Source organism: Haemaphysalis longicornis, unplaced genomic scaffold (genome assembly GCF_048455015.1).
Source record: "Haemaphysalis longicornis isolate Haplotype H1 unplaced genomic scaffold, Haemaphysalis longicornis Haplotype H1 scaffold_7, whole genome shotgun sequence".
Classification (NCBI taxonomy): Eukaryota; Metazoa; Arthropoda; class Arachnida; order Ixodida; family Ixodidae; genus Haemaphysalis; species Haemaphysalis longicornis.
The window spans coordinates 57,094,289-57,112,524 of record NW_027526422.1 but is presented as its reverse complement, the minus strand read 5'-3'; the positions used below and the strand labels follow the sequence as shown (position 1 = coordinate 57,112,524).

General features: G+C 47.2%; 1 protein-coding gene across 1 annotated transcript in view; it reads right to left on the bottom strand.

The window, feature by feature from the left end:
- The window catches only part of LOC144144333 (uncharacterized), a 30,639-nt gene extending 22,737 nt beyond the window's left edge, over positions 1–7,902 (bottom strand). Inside the window, exons 1-3 of the mRNA XM_077675732.1 lie at positions 7,866–7,902; positions 2,824–2,973; positions 2,491–2,711 (exon numbers count right to left, since the gene is read on the bottom strand). The gene's annotated coding sequence lies outside the window, so the exon portion shown is untranslated. The remainder of the gene's footprint in view (positions 1–2,490; positions 2,712–2,823; positions 2,974–7,865) is intronic.
- Between the last annotated feature and the right edge of the window lie 10,334 nt (positions 7,903–18,236).

The window sequence follows — 18,236 nt, the reverse complement described above, 5'->3', positions numbered from 1 at the left end:
GTGTACACACCAAAAAATTTGCCTTTAGTTGAACGCGGCGAAACCAAGTTTGTCGAGTGCAGAAAACGCGCACATAATTGCACCGCAAGGGGAAGCACAGACGATGCTCGCCGGTCTCAGCGCGAAGGCGTAGTGAATTTGGAAGCAGCCAGGGCCTCCTTGTATCATTTGCTGAAGGCTCGTGCCCTTACTCTTTCCTGATATCCCCACCCCCATGGAACGAAGGAGGCGCAGGCTTGACCTTGGCTGAACGTCAAGGTCGATTTGACACTGCTGGAACGAGGCATTTTCTGTGTTTGTACCTGGGCCAATAGAGCTTTCTCTCTCAAATGCTTATTACTTATCTAGATACCAGTTTTTCCAACGCCGAGTGGTAAAATGAAAAAAAAGGAAGCGTTCTCTTTGGGTGAACGGTGGAGTAGAAGGGAGCCGTTTTTGACGGTTCACTCCAAACGCAAACATTGAACCTCCCGGTTCAACAGTTCCAGCGGTAATTCGAACAGGCACCGAAGAAAATCGGCAATTCTGAGAGCGAAAATGGTTAGCTACTTCGCTGAATTGACTAGCAATTCCTCCTCACGTCTTCGACACCCATCTTTACGTAAAAAAAAAATCACTTAATCTGCGCAGTGAACGCAGTTGGACAGCGAAGCCCAACAAGTGCAAGACCCAAAAGATGGTTTACCGGGTCGTAATCCGAACGAGTGCAAGAAACAAAACACGGTTGTAAATTCTGATCTAGCATTATACTCGGTTAATTGGCTTCATCATCATCATCATCATCATCATCGTGATAATCAGCCAACTCAGGTCCACTGCAGGAAGGCGGTCTCTCCCATTGACTCGAACCGCTCGTGTCCTGCGCTCCTCGAGTCCATTGGCTTACGAGCCCTAAAAGGCTAGTTTTATCCCACCAGACAAACGTGGGGCTGAACGTTTCAAGGCGGCGTTCGGGTGCTGCAGGAATGGCTTAGCAGAAGGCTTAGTCATTTCACCGCCCCAACGTCATATAATTTGTTTCGGGCTTATTGTTTTCAAATCAGGATGTACAGCCATTTTCAGCCAGCCTACTTCCCTCGCAGGATCCCGTGCGCCGATAGTAGCCGGGAATTCCGAAATGTTCACAACACCACGGCGACCAAGTTCATTATGAACAGTAAATAAATCTCGGAGTAATAATAAGAGTCGTCTTAGCTTTCAATTGCAGTTGCTTCATTTGTTTTGTTTTGTTTTTTTAAGATGCCTACATAAGATTAAGAGGTACAGAGCATTGGGGAGAAAGGTGGCATCCATCCATCCATCCATCCATCCGTCCGTCCGTCCATCCGTCCATCCGTCCATCCGTCCATCCGTCCATCCATCCATCCATCCATCCATCCATCCATCTGTAGGCGGCCGATGAGGCGGTGCGGCAGGGCCTACATTTATTTAGAGTTGCGTTGGGACGACAACATGGGCCGAGAATCAGGGAGCAGCCCGTGGAGTGCGGCCGACCAGCGCGGAGGCAATGATGTTCTGTGGCGCGTGGCTCGCCGTGTGTCGAGGCCACGCGCTGCTGACGATGGAGGCAGCGGCCGATGATGATGATGGTGGGCACTTGCTGTTGATGACGAAGTGGCCGCTACACATCCATCCATCCATCCATCCATCCATCCATCCGTCCGTCCATCCATCCATCCATCCATCGATCCATCCATCCGTCCGTCCGTCCGTCCGTCCGTCCGTCCGTCCATTTCATTTCATTTACTATACCCTTAAGGGCCCGGAGGAATTACATAAGGGGGGGGGGGATAACAAGGTTTGCAGGAGTGCTATTGGACGAACGAAAAAAGGAAAACAACAAGAAGGTGAACATGAGAGCCGCAAAATACAGAACAAAGAATACCTTAAATAAAAACTAAACAAAAATGTACAATGGTAACAGTGAAGTCAGCGAACAGAACTCAAAATACGAAAAGCAGTTGAAGCATCAATAAAGCTATCAAGCCAGAACAGTAGAAATACATCGTTAATGCATCATGTGAACGCCTTTTCAAGCTTATCTCTAAACTGTTTGTTATTGGTGCATGTGGCGATGTCGGCGGGTAAAGCGTTCCATAGATTAATAACGTTAGGAAAAAATGACAGAACAAATGCTGACGTTCTGCCGGTTGTCGGAGCTAATGGGAAAGTGTGATTTAAGCGGGGTGATATTGTGTGAGGCTGCCTTAGCAGCGTGTGTCTTGATGCTGGCCGATAAAAGAAAATACGGAGGAGGCATAGGCGATCCATCCGTATACCCGTCCCTCCGTCCGTCCGTCCGTCCATCCATCCGTCTATCTGTCCATCCATCCATCCGTCCATCCATAATATTTCTTCAATGCATCGACAAATAAATCGGTCACTCGTGGATTGATCGGGTCAACTAACATGTATGCTCCTGTAACTGCTTTGATTGTGAAGCGCTGCAAGTCAATAGAGGCAGTTGCACAGCAGCGCTGACGTATATACCTTCGCGTGGTCAAAAAGGGAGTGCAGGTCTCCTTCGTGGAGGACCGACCACCCCAGCGCCACTCCGTGCGCGTTGTTGTCGACGATGATCTGTCGCAGACCGCGCAGGATCTGGGGCAGCGTAGCCTTGGCCGTCTGACGCAGCAAGCTTCCTTTGTGCGAAAGGATGATGCGGAAGATATCATTTCCCCACAGGTGGGCGAACAGGGGCGCAATGCTGCCTGCAAGGAGGGGCCACAAAAATTGATTGCAGTACATAAGGCGCGTTTGCATTTGCAAAAGCACTACATATTTCGGCGTGAGTCGCTAAAAAAAGAGGGCGCCCAATCTCACCTGGGATGAGGGGAATGTTAGCTCCCGTATCGCCCGTCCGCGCGTGGGGTTCGCCTGTCTCAATGTCCACAACGGCGAAGTCGCACGACTTTGTCACGGGTTTGCCTACGACGTTGTGGTAGCTCGAGTGGCAGATCAGGCCCTGCAGATCTGGGTGAAGACAAAACGAACAAATTAAAACATAACCAGGTAGGTGTACCGTCCTTATACATGAGAAAGCCGCCTCAAGGGCAATAAAAAAAGAAACATCCAAACTTCTGCACAGGCCGATACTGTGCGGTCATGAAAGGCAATATAAATTACCCATGGCGAAATGGCTGAGGGCATCTACGCTTGCTTGGCTTAACATGTTGGCATACGAAAGCGGTTTCGCGCACTGCGGCTGAGTAGGAGCGAAAATCCGACTTTTTTTTATTATTATTGTAGGGTTTAACACGCTAACGCAACACAGGTGATGAGGCGCGCCGTAGTGGAGGACTCCGGGTTAATTATGACCACCTGGGGATCTTTAACGTGCGCCGAAATCTCGTAAACACGGGCGTTTTTGCTTTTCGCCTCCATCAGAAAAGCAGCCGCCGAGGCCCGGAATCAAACCCGCGACCTCGTGCTCAGCAGCGCAACAAAATGCGCCATTTGCATTGTTTATCCAAAGTCTGTCTATTCACAGTGCATGCCTAACTATACGCCAGTGGTAAATTTCGGTTTACCGGACTACCTGCTCAGTACTTATACAGACAACAAGTGGGCACGTCAACTGCTAGCATCCGGTCATACATCCGGGTTATCAGCACATCTATTCAAATACATAAAAGGCACACCAAAGGTGTACCGGATTCCTGGCCCCGCCCTAGTGCTGACAAATGAAAGGGAGTCCGGGCTGCCGGCAACAACGGCTACCAAAATAAACAATCTGAGGAACCCAGCACCACACACACCCTAACCTAATCCGACAGCAGCAAACTCTTTTCTGGTGGCGAGCATAGGCTGGTACTTTCGGTTCGCCAGCTCTGTGTGCTACATCCAAGATATTGAAAACAACCCGGCCACTTCTACGTTCACTATGACGAACACAACACAGTCTGGGACCATCCGCAATATTCCTTAATTTAAATTAGAATCCAATACTGCAGCAGGGGCTGACCTCACCACGGAGACATGAGGAGCGAAGCGACCTGGTGACGTTTTAAGGGGGCCGACCGTCAGCTGGACGACCTGCCGTACCCCGGCTGTCCGAACATTGCAATGCTCCGTAGACTCCCTCTCCCCACCTTCTGTCCTTTTAAAGGTGCCACGAAGACAACGTATAAGTTCGGTTCATTAAAAAAACTGCCTTGTCCCGATAACAGTAATACCAATTTTATCGCAAGCGAAGCAGGCTCGTCTTCCTCGCAACACTCCGCCAACTTTTCTATGACGTCACAGAATCTTGTTTGCGGGATTGTCGGCCACCGAAATAATCTATCACTACGACACGTGACTGGACGATTGCGGTGGGGCTGTAGTTCCGTTTGATAGGCTAACGGGAAGTTAATAGACTGAAAATTGTGTTTTTAGGTCTGGCTCATGTAACGTCATTCCTGCCCATAACACGTCACTGTACGGCAAAATATGACAGCTTTTTAATGCTGTTTGCGTTTTTTTTTTAGTTAAAAAATGAAGGAAGCTCCCACTCACGCGCCAGATTTGAAGGTGGCGAAGCTATACGCAACCTTCACGACCATCACGAAGGTTTATGCTCACGATTGCGGCCGATTCGCTTCTTCGCTGCCGCAATGACCTTTACAGCATCTTTGTTGCGATAAGTGTGAGCTTCTTTCTTTTTTCTTTTTTTCTTTTTTTTTAGGTGAAAATCATTGGACATTTCCTGGGAGTTGCGTGTGCTATGACGTGTCTTTCTAGTTCAGAGCAAAAGTTCGCAAAGGCGAACGCTGGAGTCTCTCTCGTTCCGAGTAAGTGTTGCCCCGATTGCGGCGAACGCTGGAGGGTTTTTTGACTAATATTGGCCAATCTCCCTAACTGAGCATGTTGGCTTGACAAACGTGCGCTCGGGACGCTGGGTGGTCGTCGCGAGGCGCGCACACACGAGCGGTAGACTTTTCATGGTTTTGTTTACTGCGGGGCGGTCGCCAAGATGCCCGTGCTCACGTGCGCGCGCCCGGCAATTTCTTGGTATTTTGTAGCGTAAGTTACACTCGCTGATGTTGAGCAGTTTCGCGTGGCTCCTGGAGAGCCGTGCTGCGCATGCGCGAGGGGCGTTGGATTGGATTGGATTGGATTTGGATTGGATTAAACTGAATTGTACTGGATTGGAAATCCAATTTAATTGGGGCACGGGTGTGTAGAGAATTGGGTCTGCACATTCGCCGGTCTGCGCATTCCATAGGAGTGACGTCATAGCCGCGGCACCCGCCGCGGTGGCTCAGTGGCTAAGGCGTTGCGCTGCTGAGCACGAGGTCGCAGGTTCGATTCCCGGCCGCGGCGGCCGCTTTTCTGATGGAGGCGAAAAGCAGAAACGCCCGTGTGTACGAGATTTCGGCGCACGATAAATATCCCCAGGTGGTCAAAATTAATCCGGAGCCCTCCACTACGGCGCGCCTCATCGCCTGCGTTGCGTCGGCGCGTTAAACCCCACAATCAATCATAGCCGCGGCAGACGCACTGGCGCCGGCGCGTGCTCAGCTGTGCGCCTTCGTTGCGCAGTAGCCAAGTCTGACGCTGCGCTGGAGCCGCTTGATAGCAGTTTCGCGTGGCTCCTGGAGAGCCGTGCTGCGCATGCGCGAGGACCAGTGACTGGACTGTACTGGACCGGACTGTACTGGACTGGATTGGAATGGATTGCTAAACCTTAGCTTACGCTGCGTATATCCTGGCATAGCCGAGCTAAGCCACTGCTAATTTTTTAACTGCGTACACAAAAAACTACGATTTGCTAAACAGCTTCGCTGATGGAAATGTCTTTCATGGCTGGAATGGAGCTTTGTGAGGTACTAAATCATAGTTCTTTCAAATAAAAAAAAGTGGTATTTTGTATTCAAGACCACTTTAACACATTATTCCCTACAATCCCTCTTCCTTCCCCCTATACCTTTCAATAAAATGTCACCTCTCTCTCGAATAACAAGATGCGTTTCCGCAATTTTTGCTCTTCTCGATGCGTCTGAGTGGTTAATCTTATTGTTGCATTTGTCGGTAATTCAGTCAACAAGGTTATCAGGTCAGTTTCTCAGGCCGAGGAATTAGAATACTATTGAACGATGTTCTGCCATTCCAAGAAAGAGAATAGGCTAGGTTCTTTTTGCGTTCTGGGAATTTAGAGGAATGAATATGTGAAAATTATGATTCCCCGGATTAGAGTTGGAATGCATTGGAGGCGGCTACTCTGCAGCACCGGTACTTTATATGGTGCCAACAGGTGGCCGACGTGGTCCCTGCTAGAGATATTTCACACATGCCGCTCGAAGGCATAGAATGACCTGCAATACGCTTCGGTGGCGCGGCTAACTTATCAATGCGAAAGCTAGGGCCACTACATCAAATACGCTAGTGAAAGCTTTATGTTATCGTTGGTAGGTAGCCTAAGATAGAGTAAGTTAGATTAAGTTGTGTTAAGGATGAACAAGGTGGATTAAAATAGATTAAGGACGGTAAAATAGCCTGTGTGATGTTTTTTTTTTTTTTTTTCTCGGGCGCACGTGTGCTTGAATGTTAACGCTTACAACAGCACGCCAGGCTGTCACCTTCAAAGCACGTAAGGAGACTTAAGTGTCCTGGGAAATTTTGTCGGACACCTTACGGTCAAGTGCTCTGCAATGCATTGTGCTTTCGCGCACGTGCTTTCGCACATGTGCTTTAGCGCACCCGTGACAAATAAAAAAAGACTAACACCGGAATAGCTTGATAACAAACCGTAGCCATACTTTTTGTTTCTTTCATCCATAGTTCAAATCCTTACAGGCGTTAAGATATCGCCTGGTTAGATGTACGAGCGCATTTTCGGCGTCCATTGCAGCGGAGGAAGTAGATAAGCCCAAGATTTTTAGGATTTAGCTCGTAACCCGTTGCGGCGCACCGAAAGGGCCATGCATCCTAATTCTGGGCTACGGCAGCACTGCTTCGCGTTAAGCTGTGAACACGCAGCTTTCTATTAACAGCAGAGCTATTTAAGCTTTTAGTTCCGCCGTCCAGCGTTAACAAAAAAAAATACCAAGAAAAAAGTTACACCCTCATCCCGTATAGGGGAACCCTGAGTAGTATGCGAAGCAGCCGGTCGACTGAAGTTCCCATTAGTTTTCAGTTCGTCGTTTCCCTTGACGTTCAGCTTCGCGTGCCTTCGTTGTATCAGTAGCTTCTTGACGTAGTTTGAATGAGTGAAGGACATAAGGCGCGTTCGTAGCACATGCTCCCGTCTCGGTTTTTAGCGCAGTGGGAAGAGCGCCACGTACCTCCCGTTGCGGCCAGAGAGTCGTAGGATCGAAACCGGGCGCCGCCTAACTGCTTCTTTTTATAGTGGACTGCGCTGACGTCAGCCCGCACACTGAGGGGGCTGAAGAGATGCGCATGCGCAGTAGAGTGCGGACGGCTGACAACGACAACTATGGAGGGAGGGAGGGACACAGCCCCGAGCATGAGATGCTTCGCATCTAAAATTACCGAGCGCCCAGCGTCGGACAGCTCGGCCTTCGAGAACACTCTGCCCGGCGTTGGTGGCGGGATCTTTCACGTGCTCTTCCCCTCGCCATGTCACGTGAGTTCGCGCCTGAAGTGGGGAGCACAGACACCGAGTTCGCGCTACAGACACCGAGTTCGCGAAACCGGTTGCCGCGGGTTCCAACGCGTGTTCCACGTAAGGATAGATGTGAAAGCCTGCGGACAAAACCATCCGGGCCTGCCAGTCATGGAGAACTTTCAGCGGCGAGTTCGCAAGCCCACGTGAGGTGCAGCAGCCGGGTCTCCAACGAATGGAGAGGGGCCGCCAGATCTGCTGTTTCTTCAGCCTTGCACCGCTAATAGTGCAATCTGCGCCAATTTTCTTTCGGACTTACCGGCGCGGTGGTAGTCAGACCGTTTCGGTTTTCCTGAAAAGAACAGACGGTGGTTTTAAACAACTCAAGTCAATACTACTGTTCAAAGAATGCCGCAAGCCGTTAGCGTAAACTTTAAATGCATTCTATCAATAAATAGATAGCACATATACCGTAAGCTATACATATAAAAGGCAGCTAAGGGAAAGCATAAAATTCAGAGGAGGAACCGCGGTGAAGACTCCATGTGCCTTTTGTAGCGAAAACACGAATAATGTGACGAATGAGTTTCGATTATTCTCTGCGCAATGGCCGTTTGTTGAGCATTTTGCACAGTTTTTCATCCAACTGCGTAGATGAGATGCGAACGATGTCCATCATGCACCGTCCATGCGAATGGTGTGAGCCGTTGTGGCCCTCGTGCTGTTAATTGCCTAATCCTAATTCAGATCTTTCGAGGCGACGAGAGAGTATTCGAAAAAAAATACTTGTTAACGGCCGCTCTTTATCGAACGCGGTGTTGTATTTCCTCCGCGTTAGGTACGTCCCACCGAAATAAGAAAGTGCGCGAACAGCGGTCAGTTCAGACAGTCTTGCCTCTATAGGCTGTATTCAATAGCGAGGAACGCATGCAGGCAACCATGTGAGTGCGCCGTCACTGGTTACGTCGGGCTCCGCAGGATGGCGGTACATGTCCGTGCTAAGCGCATGATATTGGTCGGACATTCCAAGCTCTAGCCCGCCGAACGCAAAGTAATGCCTCGACTCCAATGTGAGCGCGATTAATAACAACTCTGTTGACACCACCTTTGAGAATTCGGTTGAAGCGGAGCAGACGACGCACACCGGTGTTGTTTTCTACTTCGGCGTGCGGGCACAGGGGCACAAGCCGCGCCATGTCCGTGGCGCTTCGGCCATGCCCGTGACCATTTCCAGTGTTGCCAAGCGATGAACTTGACAGCTAAACTTTTCAATGAATACCACCTATACGTAGCACTCGCCAAATTTTCTCACAAAATGGTGCCGTCCGGCAGACGTTGTGGTAAGCTCCGATTTAATGCGGCTTCTGTGCTCAAGTATTCAAGACTTTTACGCATTTTGCAAGTTCGCTGTTCCGTAAGGTTATCTGAGAAATATCTGATCTTTCAGCAGCTACAATGAAGCGCATTTCACCCTCCGTGTACCGTTTGTTGAAACGAAACGTATTTACAGCCTAGTGGTATCTCCAGCCGAAATATGTAAATTGATGGCGCTTCAAAAATAAAGCTTGTTAATGGGGTGCGCACAGGCTCCCATAAAGCTCAGCAAACCCCCCTTTGTTGTTACAGCACTGGCTCAACGGTGACGACACTCACGTCGTTGAGAGCTTTAATAAGTGATCTTGCTTACCGATGAGTAGTGCCCTGCTCAGGCATTTCACTGACGCTACTTATGCAATATAATTGTCCCCAATCGTCGTCGCAACCGTCAAGTATGTCTTCTGGAACATCAAGGACTGCTTACCTGGTGTAGTACTGGGTGGTTTACCCCCACCTGTTAAGGACAGAAAGTTGGTCTAGTTCGTTAATCGATGCCGTGTATTTCTTTCTCTGTCCCTTCCTACAGCGCTATAGTACAATGTATCATCATGAACAAATGAAACGCGATCGCCAAAATATCAACCGAAACACACAAATAGCGCAAGTTTTTTCCATGCAAATCAAATTGATGCGTGGCCTAATTACCGTAACAAAGTTGCGAAATGCGGATTTTCAAATATACCGATAGCGCGCCATTTTTGTTTCACCACGAAAAGTATCGTTTTTTAAATCGGAAGTGTTTTATTCCGGGATTCACGAAGATTTCACTCACGTCATATCCGTCACGGAAGTGACGCCAGTACAACGAAGCAAGCGGCCTGTAAAGGGTTCACCCCTGCACACAGCGTGTTCTTGCGGGGAAGCAAGCTTTAGTACAAAACAGTACGTTATGGTGAATGAACACGGGCTTTGCGCGAAAAAGACACCACACACCGGACGGACGGGACGAGCGCAACCCGTCGATTGCGCTCGTCCCGTCCGTCCGGTGTGTGGTGCCTTTTTCGCGCAAAGTCCGTGTTCACTCACCAAGATGCACCAACTCGCCCAACAACAAGTTCTTCTAAAATACAGTACGTTATACTTGATGTTGTCCGTTTTCGGGTTTTATATTCTAACACGAAAGTGTTCCATGCCGGGATACACCAAGGTTTCGCTGATGTCATATCCGTCACGGAAATGACGCCAGTACACCTTTGCCGAAGCGACCCGCCAGCAGGACGTCACTCGCCAAGCACACCCACAAAGCAGCCGCCGACCCGCAAATCATGCTCAGCTGAAGATTTCGCTGCACATTTCACTTTGGTGTTTTACCGATTCCTATGACAGAGGAATCAACAACAATTTTTTTTTAATTTCGAGTGTTCTGATTTATATTTTTGCGTTCCTATTTCATTTGTCCATGACTGTACGCAGCCTACTTATGGGTACAAGATACAAGTTCGACAAGAATCCACAGGAAGGCAGCGTAGAAATGAGAGTTTGCTGGAAAAGATGCTTCCGCTGGTGCCTTTCTAGTTGAAGCAGGCACAAAAAAAAAAAAAAAACTCGGAGAACTTGAGCCTGCTTAAGTTCTTTGAAAGCGAAAGCCTGGCGTAGTATTGTGTCGGCTATACCTTTTATTTACGCGTCAACCTGTCGACACAGTAGCCACACTATTTTAACATTAACGTCCTTTATTCATTGCCTCACATCTTAATTGACCCCACTCTACCCTAATTCATCTTAATAAATCCAAAATCACTGTAATCTCCGTTAGTTCCTCTTAATACACCTTAACCCCATGTTTCCAATCTATACTATCAATCACTAATCAATTATTATTCCACCTTAAATCGTCCTAATATCTTCATTCCGATTTACTTCATCTTACAAATCATAACAAATCGCTAATCAATCATTATTAACTTTGGTAGTCATTAATTCTCTTATGCATGACAGGCATGTCTTAGTTCGTTTCTGGCCTTTGGGTTTTCGTATACCGTCCGTGTCGATGACCTGGTCATTAATTAAAGGTCACTTTCCAGTAAGATGTATACAGTATGAGGTTTTCGCCTTAATAAAGGTGGTAGGATACTTAGTTTCCGGTTCGAATAGTTTTGTAAAATCGAGCATAAAAAAAATAAGGAGTCAGTTTCGCGAATCGGGAGAAAAGAAGTCGTTCAGAGATACAGATCGTTGATAACACATCACGTGGCTGAATTTCTATATCTTTTGAGTGCAAACACTTTTGGATAGGGGTAACGCATAACCGAAAAATTCTTCACAGCGAGAAAAATGTAGTTGCACTTGGTTAATATCGGAGTTTTCGGCAGCTAATAAGCTTCGCGGTATGACCGAGAGCCGCTTCAATTTGCAATTGAGAATGCCGCCCTTGTGGCATTTGTTGTGCATTGCCGTAAACGACTAGTAATTTTTCTCGTATGCCATAGATATTTTCTTTTCACGATTATCTTCAGGTTTGCGTAGCTGAAGCCTTCTTCCTTCAGGCATGCACAGTTGAAACCTACTTCCAAGCAAGCTTTCATTGACCCTGGGCGAAGATAAATTCTGTCATGACTAAACGATTCACCATGGCTCGCACATTAGTTCTTGATTAGTTAGTACTGTTATGCTCCCCGTCTTAAACTTGGACGCGTGCTGGTATTGCCAGGCTAATTTAGGTTCAGACTAGAGCTTATTTTGTGATCTAAGCCATGATAAAGTTATTTATATAGAGGAAGTCAGGTTTGACTTGATTTCATTGTCACATAGTTGCACGATTTTAACACGCACCCTTTTTTGCTAAAAGTACCCTTCAAATTTCTGCGCGCGTTAAAGTCGGGCTCAAAACCAACATACGCTTCAAAGTGGCTAGCGCCATTGTCATGGACACGAACTCTTTCCAAAATCCAACTCAATCCAATCAAAAACAATCCGTCAGCATCACGTGAGCAACTTTAGGAAAACCCATTCCTCAATGAGCATAACTTAGTGAGCTGTGGCACATTTTTCTGCTGCTGCCATTACCCTATGTCACGTCGTAAAATTATTAATGTCAAAGCATTTAAAATCGCGAACACTTGTAATGTTCTCCGGTCCAGTTTTATCTCCAGCAGCAGCTGGGTAAGCAATTTTATGAACCACGAGTGATTTTTGTTGCCAGAGTTGCACGCGTCAAATAAAACGTAATCCGCCATGTCCGTGGTGTCATGTCTTTTACATCTGCGTGGTAGAATTGGCGCCATATATATGTTTTCGAATTTTCCTGCGCGAACGTAACTGCGCCTCACAATCGGGGGCGCGTTAGAATCGTGAAAATACGGTAGGCAGTGCTAAAGCGACTTAAAAAAACGTGGTTGTTCCCTCTTTAATAGGAACCGGTAAAACACGAAAGTGAAATGTGCCTTCACAGGAGCATTCGAATGTTTATTGTGCATCGATATGAACTTGCACGTCGCTATTTATATTTCGTCGGCATGCCACCGTTAGACGCATCAACGTTAGACACTGGACGGCACGCGTAGGAGCATTGCGTAAATCCGACTGAAACCACAGGCGCTCGCAGACCGTCCCTGCGAACGAAACCAAACGGGTTGTCAGCGAATCGTTTGGTGAAAACACGGTCCGCTGCAGCGAAAGGAGCAGCAGACCGTGTCACGAGCACGACATCCGCAAGTCGGCTTCTCCGCAGCTCACGTTGCGCGTACCCCCTACACGTATGCACTGGCATCGAGGCGCCAGCTGTCAGCGCTCATTAGCGTCATGATGCACTACTTGCTTCGCCTCTCCTAGATGGCAGCACTATCTGAAAGGAAGTCTTTAAGGCGCTTGTCCTGTTCACGCGTCTGTTCATAGCGCAGTTGGGAATCCCGGCGCCGCCACGACAATTGAAGTTTTCTCTGGCGATGTCATTTCCGTGACGGATATGACGTCGTGAGATCTTAGTGTACCCCGGCATGAAACACTTTCGTTTTAAAATGCCATCCCTGTCTGCGGGCCATGATGCGTTTAAGAGCCAATAGCTCGCGACGTTTGTGTTGTTGGGGCCCTATTCTCGACTGCACCAATTCCCAGACAATTCGCCATGTTTTTTTTTTTTTTTTTGCAAGCACGACGTAAGCAATTAGTGACATGATGCACATATAGCTATGGCGACATGCAGTGTAACTTGACGCTTCACTCATAAAGATCGCAACCAAGTTATCAAATATTGCGCATAAAGGATATAACAACACTTGGCACGTACTTTAAAAATTAAGACGGTAGCTGTGGCCGGCAAGAGAAACACATTTCTGCAGGTCAACAGTGGCGTCAACACCACAAGGCGATCGAGTAACGTTGATCCAAAAGCGAACGAAAGGGGGATGTTGAGCTAAAAATATTTTTTTACAGCATCTATTATTTTTAGTAACATAGTTGAGCTTTCTGGTTCAATGCAAGATTTGTTGCGTTATCACCTTCCTGGCCGCCACCGCCTCCACACTATCGTCTGCTGCTATGTTACAAGTTTATGGCGTGATCACAGAAAAAGACGGCCGCGACCCTCGCTTGTATGACACATACGAGCAGCAAAGTGCTACTCCCTATAACCGCGCAGCGCACCGATATTGACGATTCACTCATTCGTCAAGCTCGACTTCAAACAGCGCTGTAATAAACAAAAAGAGTCACTTTTCTTTGTTATTTTTCTCTTGAGTTCAATCATGTGACCCAGCAGCTTACTAGGAGAAGTGTGGACAAATGCCATGCCTTGGGTTCTCTTTATCATGGAGGGGCTTGTACTGCCCTCTTATGTTGCGGTTACGCAAAAAGAGTAATTTTTATTTTATTGCCAAACATAAAAGCAAAATACTGCATGTCATTTGTATGCTCCGTAATCGCTGACTTGGAAACAGCCGAAACCATTATTTCTTTCCGTATAAAACATGCTTTAAACCACGCTTCATGCGAACCTGCGCCTGCTGCAAATTCCCGGACATCTCGCGGGTGCCGAAGGTCGGCTAAATTTTTTGCCATATTTCGCGGCAAAAGCAGCCGCCATTTTCAAGCTGTTACGTAACATTACGTCACTTTTACGCAGGCTGAAGTTGCCAATGTGTGACGTGTTCGTTCCCGCCAACTGTTTAAATTATGTCACGCCTCCTCAGCCAATCACAAAGAGGGCGTGTATAACGAGCAGTATTGTTGAATAGCAAAGACACGTCTTCGTTGTCATGTCCGGTGCATTTAGTCTAGTTTTTCATTGCCGGCCAAGAATTGTGCGCTTTCAGTAAAGAGAAATAAGGCAAACTTTACAACTGTTGACGGTAAATGTCATAAAACGTCAAAATGACGAAAGCACACACAACCGCTTTGTCAACCTGAAGCACGTGACCAAAATTGAAAGCCAATGACAAAAGACTTCCGGGAAATTCCCCACTTCCCTGAGAATTTGTGCCGTAGAGAATAGGGCCCTTGTTGCTGTTGTTTATGGAATGTTGTTGTTGCTTACTTTGCTCGAGGAGTGGCTATAAATCGGTCCAGTGAAAGAAAAAAGACTCACCGCGCAAGCTTTGCTGGAAGTACAGCAAATCATGCCTTTCCTAATTGACGTGGGTGTGTTTTCCAGTTTACAAGTCAATGATCGTCGAAGGGTATTGCAAAAATGGGCCTATATAACTCGTTCGCAAAGGCCAATAGGTGCTGATGGCTCGGTCAGCATGCAATATTGCCGCAATATATATTAATGCGTAGCATTCTTTGCGAGTACCCCCACGGCCAGGACCGTGTAAAGCCCTGCACTTCTGCAAAAATGCAGATATCGCGGATTTTCCACCTGTATTTCCACCTGCTGATTTTCCGCCTGCTGATTTTCGCGGATTTTCCACCTGCTATAATAGCGTAAATGGAGATAACTGGTCACCCGAATTTTCGAAAAACTAACTATAAGGAAAATATGAAAAAATTGCGGAAAATGGCGAAACGTGTAACGCTCTGCATTTCCACAATACTGCCGATGTCGCGAAAGTTCCACCCGTAATCGTGATAATAGCGTAAATTGAGATAGTTCACTGAAAGAAATTTGTAAAAACTAAAAAAAAATAAAAATATATAAAACAATAACTGAAAATGGCGAACCGTGGAACGCCCTGCATTTCCACAATACAGCAGGTTTCGATTGATTGATTGTAGGGTTTAACGCGCCGCTGCAACACAGGCGATGAAGCGCCGTAGTGGAGGGCTCCGGATTAATTTTGAACACCTGGGGATCTTTAACGTGCGCCGAAATGTCGCAAACACAGGCGTTTTTGCTTTTCGCCTCCATCAGAAAAGCGGCCGCCGCGGCCGGGAATCGAACCCGCGACCTCGTGCTCAGCAGCGCAACCGCGGCAGGTAATACTGCAGGCTTCACTAAAGTTCCAAATTTAATCGTTATAATAACGTAAATGAAGATAACTGGTCAGAGAAATTTCGAAAAAGTAAAAATAAAAGAACTATTTAACAATCACGGGAAATGGCAAAACGTATATAACGCATGGCATTTCCACAATAACGCAGATTTCGCGAAAGTTCCACCTTTAATCGTTATAATAGCGTAAATTAGATAATTGGTAGAAAGAAATTTTGAAACACTAAAAAAATGAGAAAAATATAACATTACGGAAAATGGCGAACCGTGTAACGCCTGTTTTTCCACAATAATGCTGACTTCGTGAAAGTTCCACTCGTAATCGTTATAATGGCGTAAATGGCGATAATTGGTCGGACAGGATTTAGAAAAACCCCCAAAAAATTGGCTGGAAAAAACTCACACTCATGACAAGCGGCATAAGAATGCTACGCATTAGTGGATAATTCTCTGAATTTCTGCAGAATTTCTTTACCCGCTTGGAAACTGTCATGGGGAAATGATTGTTCAGCATTTTATAGACAAGAAAAAATTCACGCACGCTGTTGATTTGTTAGAGTTTTCATTTTGTCCGTGGCGCGAGGAGCACGCGCGCTGTTGATGTTTAAATTTACCGCTTCAAAAAACAAATTGATTGTAAGCGCTCGCTCTGTGCTCTTGTGTTATTTCACGCTTCATTGTGAATATGGCCCCATATGCTAACTTGCCCACCTGTCATTACTTCTGGGATATTTAGACAGCCACAACTGGTGCTACGGTGCTACTGGCATAGCTTCACAGCGGCGCGAAATTCAAATGGTCGTCAGAAGCGCGTCGTCGCATCTGATGCATTATTCTGTGAAGATACTTACCCGGATTACCAGGTATAGTCACTGCGGACGAAAGAGTATATATAGTAAACATAAAACAAACCGTTCCCGACTTTCGGCTCCTATTTGCTCTGAGTCACATTTACAATTACATTTTCACGCAGACTGTATTGCTTGGATTCACTGCCGAGGCGCGCATGCAGGCAACTGTGCGTGCGCCGTCACTCGTTACGCCGGGCTCCGCGGGATGGCGGTACTTGTCCGTGCTAAACACATGACTGGGCTGCACGTTAACAAACTCTACCTCACCGAACGCAAAGTATTGCCTCGAGTCCAATGTGAGTGCGACTAACAACATCTCTGTTGATACCGCCGTTGAGAATCGGGTTGAAACGGAGCAGACAACGCACTCCGGCGTTTTTTTCTTCGGCGTGTGGGCGCAGTGGCCCAAACCGCGCCATGTCCGTGGCGCACCGGCCATGTCTGTGGCCATTTCCGGTGTTGGCAAGCGGAGAAATTGTCAGCTAAACTTTTCAACGAATACCACATATACATTGTACCCGTTAAGCGGAAAACAGGTTTTGGCAGAATTTTGTCCAACTTGTTTAGGACAGCCCACGGTTTTGTACTTAAAGTTGGGGTAAGAAATAGAGTGCCGCGTGAGAAGCGTTTATTAGTGTCCATTTTGGATTGGATGCATTATTCTTAGGTAGAGATACGCGCAGACACTGAAGAGTCGCGCCCGACTCTCCTTCAAGCGAGTAAGCGCGCGTTTCTTACTTTTGCCCAATACCCAGCCACATGTCAGTTTTGTCCAAACATGGGAACTCTCTACCACATTACCGTAGAATGCTCCAACACCCCTACCCAACCGCCACTCCCCAACATTACCGCACAGCAGCGGGTGGAGTTGCTGGCCAGCTCCGACCCCTCTACCCAGCGCATGCTGGTAGAGAGGGCAACGCGAGCGGGTCACCTCCAAGGCGTCCTGGACTGAGGATGCCTCTCACCGGGCGAGCGCCCTAACATCGCGCTTGCTGTGTTGAATAAAGTTTATTCAATCAATCAATCTACACACCGTATCGGCAATCATGTTTGATAAGGATAAGGAGTAGCTTTCACTATCCGAGAATCTTCTCGTTTGGTCGCAGATATTGTCGATCTAAATCTCCAGATACGAGAGCACTCTAGATAAATGAATGCAGAGAAAACGGCGCGGCATTTCCATTCGACGACGCTTGACTGCGCATGTCACTTTGCTGGCCGCTTGTTCGCCGCTCGTGTTTACTTTTCGTTAAAGGGGCCACGAAGACAAAATACAGGTTTGTTTTAATCGGAAGATTTGGTGTTTTATAGTTCCCTCAGTGCTTGTTCGCCAGCAAAACGACGCTTTACTCACTGAGAAAGCGAACATATTAAGCCAAAATTTCAATTCTTCCGCTAAATCACGTTTCGCGACGACGGCAATGACGTATCCAGGGCAGGGCCTTAAAACTAAAGATAATATGCTGACCAGGCGTGATACCAGCTCAAAGACGGCCGTTTGGTAATCTTGTTTAGCTCCCGTCCGCACTTCTATACCTGTTGCATTTTATTACTACTGATAGTAGTCGTTTCCTAAAACATAATCTGTGACTCGATAAACATGGTCACGTCGCACAAGTGGCCGTGCCGATTACGTTAGTTGGTCAGTTTGGTCAGTGTTGTGCCAAACAAGTCCAACGCGTCCGACGGCTGTGTTAGGCAGTGTCAGCCGGAAAGGTGCCGCGCTAACTGCTTCGGTGTTTGGGCGTTTGTTCGTAGCTTTCATTGCTTACCCCACCATTCTTACAGCTACGAAAATAATATGCATTAACTTTAAACGCAAATAGCTCGTTCTGCGAGGTTATGAGTCCCGCCTAACTTTCGTTTTTTTTTTCTTTTTGCCAGCCTCAGTCAATCGTACAGCTGCCTATAATGCGTAATAGGTTCTAGTGCGGGAAATGAGCTGGTGGGTCTCATGGTCTTATTTGAGCTTATTTGAGCGAAGTTTGTGTTAAAAGTGGCGTCAGCATGATTCCAACGAGGCAATTTTTCGAATGAACAAAATTTGCATTTTGTCTTCAAGGCCCCTTTAGTTGCGGAGCACAAAATAGCT